The 9,934-nt window shown below is 42.7% G+C and overlaps 1 pseudogene; it reads right to left on the bottom strand.

Moving 5' to 3' along the window:
* Positions 1-1,390: 1,390 nt before the first annotated feature.
* LOC105978951 lies at positions 1,391-2,935 on the bottom strand (annotated as a pseudogene).
* Positions 2,936-9,934: the final 6,999 nt, after the last annotated feature.

Below are 9,934 nucleotides of genomic sequence, written 5' to 3'. Positions count from 1 at the left end.
TAAATTATTGATGACACATGATAATGGATGATATATAGGTTCCAAGTCTATCAGTAATTTTATCCGCCACCATTATTCAATTTAGATATGTCACATAGGATATGCCAACAACCATTTTTATAACCAAGCAAACTCTGTCAGCTTGCTTTGGTGACCATTTCAATGATGACCCTCACAGTAACACGACAGTAACTGTCTGTTCACCTACAACCAAGGGTTCTGAATACAGTGACTTCTCTGCCCTCGAGCAGTCTTCTAAGGCTATAGATCAGTGTATTTCAAACCAACCTGGCATCACCCTGAAGGAATTCTACTCTTCACACTACACCTCACACTGTCTGACCAGTGTATCGAGATGACTTAAGAGTAGAATACAGAGCACATTTCAAAAAGACATTTATTTAAAAAAAAAGACATTTATTCAGCAGCATGATCAGGCTATTACATTTAGCAGTCAAAAGCATCGGTGAAAGAAAGAAAGAAAAAAAGAAAGAAAGGAAAAAGAAAAAAGACACTTTAAAATATTTTGTTTTAATGTTTTCCACTTTCCACAGAACAGAAACTAAAATAACTTGTTACATAATTAGTCACTAATACAATCCTCAAGCTCTTTGGCCCAGGTTGGAGTGGAGACCCCCAGTCCATCCGTAGACTGTTGGATATCCCCCCACAGAACAGTTATAAGGAAAGGATGATTCAACCATGATATCATGCGGCACCGACAAATCACACATCGTTCCTATACTTCCTAAAATCTTCCGCCGGCCCCTGCCCCCACTACTACCATGACTCAGTTCTACCTGACAAATCTGCCTAGACTGGAGAGCACACATTGGTACAGATAAGAGTTCTCGACACATGGAATTCAGGAGAGATAAACCCCTCAGGAACAGTAGCAGGAGTAGTGAGGTCATGAGGGTGGGGCATGGCAGGGAGGGGGAAAGATGACAAAGGGGGAACCCATCACAAGATTAGATATATGTCCCCCACCCTGAAGGGGACGAATAATAGAAATGTGGGTGAAGGGAGACAGCAGACAGTGTAAGAAATGAAATAATAATAACAATATATAATTGATCAAGGTTTCACAAGTGTGGGAGGGTGGGAGAGGGAGGGAAAAAAAGAGGAGCTTGTATCAAGGGCTCAAGTAGAAAATGTTTTGGAAATGATGATGGCAACATATGTACACATATGCTTGATACAATTGATGTATGGAATGTTATAAGAGCTGTAGGAGCCCCCCAATAAAAATGATTTGAACAGCAAATAAAAGTGCTTTTACCCATACAAACAAGTATTGTCTAAAACCTGTCTTTTTTATAGCAGCTAGGCCCTGCCACCACGGTGCTTGGCTGAGTTCACAAATCTGTTGTAACCTGTAGCTCCCCTGTCACTTCTCTGACTCTCCTCTCCTGCTAAGCTTTGTTTCCTGGTAATCATTAAAATCTTCCACCACTGTCACAGCTACCATTACTGCTTGATCCACCATAGTCACTTTGGCAAAGTATTGACCTCCACCATGTTAAGGGTCAGAGTTTCTGCCTCCAAAGTTTCCTCCCTTCATCTGTCCAAAATTGGAAGATAGATTGTGGTAATTGCCAAAATCATTGTAGCTTCTACCACCTCCAAAATTGGTTCCTCCACCACTACCACTGCCAAAGTCCCCTCTGCTATTGTTATAGCTGCCATTCCTACCATAGCCACTGCCCTGGTTTCCATAACCCTATCTGTGTCAGTCAGGGTTAACCAGAGAAGCACATTTACAGACACTCATATGTGTATAAGAAAGAGCTTTATATAAAAGAGCAATTGTGTATTAAGAAAACATCCCCGTCCACTCCAGATCAAGTCTTTAAGTCTGACATTTATATCCGATATATCCGATACCAGTTCATAAATTCCTATTCAGATTCACGCCACATGCAATGGAAGATCACAGGCCAGTGGAGGGAAAGTCATGTGGATCTGGTGGTGGTGGAAACATCTCAGTGCTGATGTGGGTCTCCATGTGGCTCCTTCAGCTCCAGAGCAGTGACGCCATCAGCATGGCTCCATGTGGTTTGTCAGCAGGAAGGTCTTGCAGGGAAAGAATGTGTCTCACCTCCAAGGAGGAAGACAGGAGTTCCCAGAATCCTCAGGATAAGGTCATGCCCACACAGAGACCTCGTTGGCTATGACCTGATCGACAGGCTTGACTCCACCCCTTCACTCAAGTTGACAGGACATTATGTAATTTCCACACAGTCTACCACTTCTATATCCTCTGCTTTCTCCAGAGTAACCAGGGCCACCTCCTCCATAACCAGCATCATTACCCACGCCATCATAACCATCCCCACTGCCGCCATATCCACCAGCACCATGACAGCCACCAAAGCCACCACGTCCACTGAAGTTTCTGCCCTGACCACAGTTATCATTCTCACCAACACCACCTCCTTGGCTACCACCAAAGTTTCCAGAACGCCTATGGCCTCTCTGGCTGGCAGAGGCACTTGCTTCTACAGGGCTCTCCTTCCTTCACAGTTGTAGCCATTCACAGTACGGGTATTTCTGAGTGGCAATCTTATCGACCAAGTCATGGTCTTCAAAAGTCACAAAGCAAAGTCTCTCTTCTTGCCAATGCCTCGATCAGTCATGATTTCAATTGCTTCCATTTTCCCATAGTGCTCAAAATAATCTCATAGGTGGTGCTCTTCAGTGTCTTCTTTGATGCCAGCAACAGAGCTCTTTTTCACAGTCAAATGGGTCTTGGAGAGTCTTCCTATGACACAGCCCTCTTTGGTTCCACAACTCTTCTACCTACCTTGTGTGTCCTTGCATCCATGCCTGAGTCCACCTCCTCCCCAGTAGAGGAAGTGACAAACCCAAAGCCTCTGGAACACTTGGTCTTAGGATCTCTTATGCCCACACAGTCTGGTTGAGCATCCTTCATTTCTCAGAATGGCTCTGCAGAAATCTCATCTGTTGTTTCAGAACTCCATGAAGAGTTTCGGCACCTCTTTAGGAGCCTCTCATTTAGATATAATGGCCGTTGGTGTGTGTGTGTGTGTGTGTGTGTGTAGAACTCTAATGATGCTTCCTCTGTGGAGTCCACAGGCAGAAGGAGATGGCAACTATTTATGTAAGTAGAAAGCGCTACCTTTCTTCCTTGGAGCGACTGGTGGTTTTGAACTGCTGACCTTGCAGTTAACAGTCCAACTCTAACCACTACTTAACTTCCCACAGTACTCTCTATTACTCTACTTGAAAATTCATTACAAAGGCCACACAGAACTCAGACAGAACTCATGATGATAGGGTTTATTAGGGAAGTGAACAGGTTACAATTCAGGATCAGAACTGTTCAGGATACAGTTCTTTGGTCAGGAAAAGTTCATCTTGACGTGCCGTAGGAAAGCCTATCTACATTCCTTGGCTTCCCAGCCATATAGCCCCTTGGCTGCTGGCTGGTTAGGGCAATGCGATAAAGCTCTTTTAATTCTGCCAATTAAATGCCCCAAAGGTACCAACTCCACCACAAGCCTTAGTGTAAAGGTGGTTAGCTCTAACTCCATAGGTCACATCTAGCTCCTCTAGGTAAGTTCCTGGGGCGCCGCTCTCCACAAGTGAGCCTCCTGCCCAAAGCCACTCTGCTTTACTCACTCCCTGGATTAGAAAGCCCACCAGTCTGCCTCATGCTTTGGTGCTTGGTTCTGCTTTTCCCATTCCTCTAGTGTCCAAGGTTTCTGGAACTTTCTGTCCGTGGATCAAGAAGTTCACTGCACAGGATCATTGCACAGGGTACATTACTGGCTAGAGAGTAGACATCTATATTACCGGGAGGAAGAAGAAAGGGATACACAATACACAGGGGAAGACACTAAGAGGAACGCAAGGGTTAAAGACAACCGAGGTGAATATGTTATGTATACAATCCCGCAGTAACAATGGCCGACTAGAAGATGCACGGAGAGGCATGCAGGCTAAAGGGCATAGGAGGAGAGTGGAAATACACCTACACGTATATATATTTGACAGAGGTGATCTGAACATGGACATTCATCTTTGCTGCAAATATGAGCTCAACTTGACTCCGTAGACTCTCATCTGTAGTTTTGTATATCCATGAATTTGGTGGAACACACAGGGGAAAATTTTTTTCTTTTTTTTTCTTTCTTTTTTTACATTTTATTAGGGGCTCATACAACTGTTATCCCAATCCATACACACATCAATTATGTAAAGCGCATTTGTACATCGTTTCTCAAAACATTTTCTCTCCTTTTAAACCCCCGACATTAGGTCCTCATTTTTCCCCTCCCTCCCCGCTCCCCCCTCCTTCATGAGCCCTTGATAGTTTATAAATGGGTATTTTGTCATATCTTGCCCTGTCCGATGTCTCCCTTCATCCACTTTTCGGTTGTCTGTCCCCCAGGGAGGAGGTCACACACAGTTCCATGTAATCGGTTCCCTCTTTCCTACCCATTCTCCCTCTACCCTCCCTGTTTTGCCACTCACACCACTGGTCCTATAGGGCTCATCCGTCCTGGATTCCCTGTATTTTCAGTTCCTATCTGTACCAGTGTACCTCCTCTGGTCTAGCCAGTCTTGCAAGATAGAATTCGAGTCATGGTAGTGGGAGCGGGGAGGAAACCTTTAGGAACTAGAATAAAGTTGTATTTCTCATCATTGTTACATTGCACCCTGACTGGCCCATCTCCTCACTGAGACCCTTCTGCGAGGGGATCTCCAGTGGCCTACTAATGGGCTTTGGATCTCCACTCCGTAACAGGGGAAAAATTTATGAAAACTTCTTAGACATAACCAAACACCTTGGGAGAATGAGCCACTGGGCCTGGGGTTCCTAGATGAAAGTTATGGGGAAACTGTGGTCAATTGGTGTCATAGTCCAGAAAGACAATGTTTCACATCCTACTTTTAAGACTGAAATCTTAAAAGCTCATGAAGAGCTATCTAAGATGTAACTATTGGTCTCTCCCTATCTAGAGGTATGAAGAGTAAGTAAAAGTGAAGATGCATGGAAACAACGAATGGGCCAGGCAAACATCAACCACAGGTCAACCATCAATCAACTCTGAGCCCAGAAGAACTAGATGTTGTCCAGCTACCACTACCAATGGCTCTGAAAGAGGTCATATTAGATAGTCCCGGTACAGTGGGAGACAAATGAGGACCCAAACTCCCAAGTATTTTAAGAAGATCAGGCTTACTGGGTGGATGGGGAATGGTGGGACCCCTAGGACTAGGACCTTAGTTACTTTCCAAGCCTAAAAATGAACTCATCTTCCTGGCTCGATTTTCAGTCAAACAATAGATTGGTCTTTAAGAGGAACAATAACACTAAGGAAGTGTGCACCCCTTAGAATCATCAACTATTTGTGTTCAAAAGGACAATATTTACCCAAGAACACAGTTCAAAAGAGTTAGGAGAGAAAGAGGATTGGATACAGGAAAGAGAGGGAGATGAGATGAGTGGCATTTCCTTGTAGAGATAACAATCAATGCGATAAAACAAATGACGTATGAATTGTTGGATGGAAAACGGAATTGCTCTGCACCCTTTAACCAACTCACAATCAGAAGATTTTAAACAAGAGTTCCAGGCAGGTGTCAAGAAGAGGACTGATGACTCACAGCGTGGGCACAACACTCCTTTACTTGTCTCGTGTTCCGTTCTTTTCCTAACTGACCTCTCTCTTCCTTGGCTCTTTTCCTCCTTTTCCTCTCTTCCCTTCCCTTTCCCCAAATGGAATCTGAGCTAGACATTTCTTTGAAGAACCTAAGAGATAAGGGACAATGAGTACTGAAGTTTAAAACACAAAATGCTCTCACTTCCGAAGCTGTGGAACAAATTGCACAAGCAAAGAGAAACGACTCATTTACCTTCCTTACCCTCTACCAGCAAGTCACCCAGGACTATTTCTTCTCCACGTTTTTGTGTATGTATGTTTGGGAAATCAAATTCCAATTTCACCTTCGTGTTACATTTTCTGGCTGGGGGGTTATTGGGAGATGAATAACCACTTAGGAAGATTTTATCTAAACTTCAATGCAGAAAAAGGAGCCTGAGGCGCTGACAGGAAAAGGTATCAGAAGTTCAAAAATAAGCAAACAAAACGATGTGAAGGGGTAGGGATGTAGTGGAGACCCAAAATCCACCTATGAGGTAAATGGACAGTTCTTTTCAGAAGGGCCACACAGAAAGGATGACAAATCCAGGGTGTGGTATAGCACTGATGAAACACAGAGCTATCCTCTAATTCTTTAATATTTCCTCCCCTTAATATTAGGGTTTTTATTTGTTTTAACTCATTAATCATGTTAGACTTGCATATGTTCATTTGTGTAATTAAGATCATTGAATTCATGTAAGCCAAGATAGATAACCCTTCAGAATCAGTAACAGGAGCAATGGTTTCCTGAGGTAATGGGAAGTGAGGGGGTGGGGGCAAAGGGAGCTGATAGCATTGACGACTACATAACCCCAATCAAGGGGAACAGACAGCAGAATTATATGTGAATAGATATATCAGATGATGTAAGATGTGGCAAAATAATAATAATCATAATAATAAGGGTTCCTGGGGGTAGAGGGGAAGGGAGGGAGAGGATAAAGAAGGGCTAATATCAAGGAGTTCAAGAAGAAAGAAAATGTTTTGAAACCGATTGTGGTAGCAATTGTACAATACTGCTTGATGTGATTGAACCATGGAATGTTACTATAGCTGTAAGAGCTCTCAATAAAATATTTTCTAGAAAAAGAAAAGGAAATGAAAAAAGAAAGAGGAGTCTAGCTCAGACACATAGCTATCCCATGGGATGGAGTAGTGCCCTATAGAGTCTTGAAGGTTGTAATCTTTAAGGAACTGCCACATCTTTCTTGCTCTGGATTATTTAAAGGCCGTACAATCAAGATTTTAACCAAGACTTTACAACCGCTGCATATTCCAGCCCAAAGATGCAGTGATGTAGCCGCCAGAGAAGCAATTGCTCATTGAACCCGGAGTCTGTCCATGCATGCGTGCGTGCGAGCGTGCGAGCGTGCGTGCGTGGGCGTGGGCGTTGCACCTGGGATCTAGGGCGTGGGCGTGGGCGAGCAAACTTCCGGTGCAGGTCGCTGGTCTGCTGCGCAGGGCGCATTCAAGGACATGGGTGACAAGTATACCTTGCTGCGTCGTGCCCAGCTGCACTTAGATTTCATCCATGCCAACTCGTGAGTACCAGGTTGGGTCTGAGCAGGGGAAGGTATCAACATATCCATATCTTGGCCAAATATCGAATTGAAAAATCAGTTGGGGATTGCTGGATTATAGAGCCCCCACCACACCCCGATACATTTATACATCTTTCTTTAAAAAGTGAAAAGCCATAAAGAAGCATATATTCACGGCCATACCACACCTTTCTGACACTCTTCAGTTTGAAAGCACGAAGGGATGGAATGGGCCCAATTTATTATTTAGCAAAACAACTTCATTCTAGATCAACAAAAGCCTCATTCTACCAACCTAGAAAACACACATTTATCTGCCAACGCACCAACAATTTAAAGATTACATTTGCTTTCAGACAGAATAATTGGCATTTATTGATTCCAGTTTATGTGGTCTCCTGAGTCTTAACAAAGATGTGACCTTTCTGAGGATTAGGACTCTCACATTTTAATGTTATTCTGGTCCCAGTTTTTTCTCCTCCATGCCAAGCTCGTTGACATCGCTACTCATTAGATATTGTTTCAAATAGACAAAGGCATATAACAAAGGTGTCTATTTTGCCTACCATTTCCAACTCAGCAGAGGAACGGAATATTGTGCCATTGAATTGGTTCTGACCCATCGCAACCCCATACACAGCGGAATGCAGCACTGCCCTGTCCTATGCCACCCTCACACTTCTTCCTATGCCGGAGCCCATTGAGCTAGTTATTGTGTCAAGACATTTTGTCGAAGGCATTCCACTTTTTAGCTGCCCTTCCCATTTATCATGATGTGAGGCTTTCTCCATGTTAAGTTGTGAGGGTTTTGGTCTTCCTTACTTGAGTTTTAATACATATTGAAGACTACAAGCCTGGATCTTCATCAGCAAGTGCTTCAAATCCTCCTCAATTTCAGCAAGCAATGCTGTGTCATCTGCATTCCTCGGGTTGTTAAGAAGCCTTCCCCCAGTCCTGATGCCACATTCTTCTTCATATAATCCAGCTTCTCTGATGATTTGAGCAGCATATAGATTGAACTAATGTGGAGAGAGAATACAAATTGGATGCACACCTTTCCTGATTTTAAACCATGCACTATGCCCTCGTTCTGTTTACACAACTGCCTCTTGATTCATGTACAAGTTCTGAATGAGCACTTTGAAGTGTTCTGGAATTCCTATCTTTCAAAAGTTTATCTACAGTTTATGATGGTCCATACAAGTGAATGCCTTTGCATAGTCACTGAAACACAAGCAAACATCATTCTCCTCTTTGAGCCACGATCCATCTGACATCAGGAATGATATCTTTTGTTTGATGTCCTCTTCTGAATCCAGCCTGAGCTTCTGGCAATGCACTGTCAATGTGTTGTTACAACTGCTGTGGGATGATCTTCAGTAAAATTTTACTTATGTGCGATATCAGTGATATTGTTCTATAATTTGAGCATTCCTTTGGGTCAACTTTCTTTGGAATGGGTACAAATCTCTTCCAATAAGTTGTCCAAGTAGCTGTCTTCCAATTTCCCTGGTATAGATGAATAAATGCTTTCAATGCTTCAACAACTTGTTGAAACATTTCAATTGGTATTCCTTCAATTCCGGTAACCTTGTTTTTGGCTAATACGTTCAGTACAGTGTGTACTTCTTCCTTCAGCACTATTGGTCCTGGATCATATACTACCTCCTGAAATGGTGGAATGTGGACATTTGGGTACAGGGATTCTGTGTGTTCTTTCCATGTTCCCTTAGTGCTTCCTGCATCATTCAAGATTTTGTCCATAGAATCTTTCAAGACTGCAACTGGCAGGTTGAATTTTTTTCTTGCGTCCTTTCCGTTTCAGAAATGCTGAGAGTATTATTCCCTTTTGGTTTTCTAAATCCTTCCACATTTTTTATAATATTTGGCTTGGTCTTCTTGAGCTGCCTTTAGAAATTTTCTATTCAGCTTCTTGGTTTCATTCTTTCTTCCAGTTGCTTTGGTTACTCTAAGATTAAGAGCAAAATTCAGAGTCTCTTCTGACATCCACTTTAATTTTTCTTTTTTTCCCTTTATTTTTAATGACTTTGCTTTCTTCATGAATGATGTTCTTAATCATGTTGGGTCTTGTCCGCCCACAGCCCATCAAGAAAATAAATAAGTGAATGTCCTATAAACCTGATGTCTCAGTGTTTTGGGGACTTTTTAGTAGGTTGAACTTACTAGAGATACTAATTTGTGTAAGGGATGTGCCAGATTTGAGACCTCAGAAATGAAAGTGCCTGGAAACGCAGGAGTGCCCAGGTCTTCAGACAAATAAAGTGATCTTCACAGGTAACAGAATTTAGCAGATAACCCTCAGGAGATATTTGGTTTTTATCCTATGTATCACCATGACAGATTTCAAGCTGGAAAGAGGACTACATTGTCCCATACAAGTAAATAAAATCAAATACTAGTGTGAATGATTTTACAAAATCCATAAGCCTGTGCCAGAAGGACAGGGGAGAGTTTCTGCCACGATTTCTATCCCCTCCCTATGACAGTCTGAAGAGTTCCCTTCCCCTGCTCTATCAGTGACTGGTATTTTGGTAATTCAACAAAAGTTACAGCACATGAAATAGCAAGAGGATCAGATATAGATTTGTATCTCAACTCTCTCAGGCCAATTTTTGTTTGGGACTCCCATCATAAGAGTGACATTTTATTTATTTCTTTGCTCCCTTTCTGTCCCCATCCCCATCCCCATCCCCATCC

Source organism: Echinops telfairi, unplaced genomic scaffold, assembly GCF_000313985.2.
Source record: "Echinops telfairi isolate 266 unplaced genomic scaffold, ASM31398v2 ScPeMD7_6;HRSCAF=24_0, whole genome shotgun sequence".
NCBI classification, from domain to species: Eukaryota; Metazoa; Chordata; class Mammalia; order Afrosoricida; family Tenrecidae; genus Echinops; species Echinops telfairi.
Note: the sequence above shows the minus strand (reverse complement) of the source record. Positions and strands in the feature narration are given on the sequence as shown.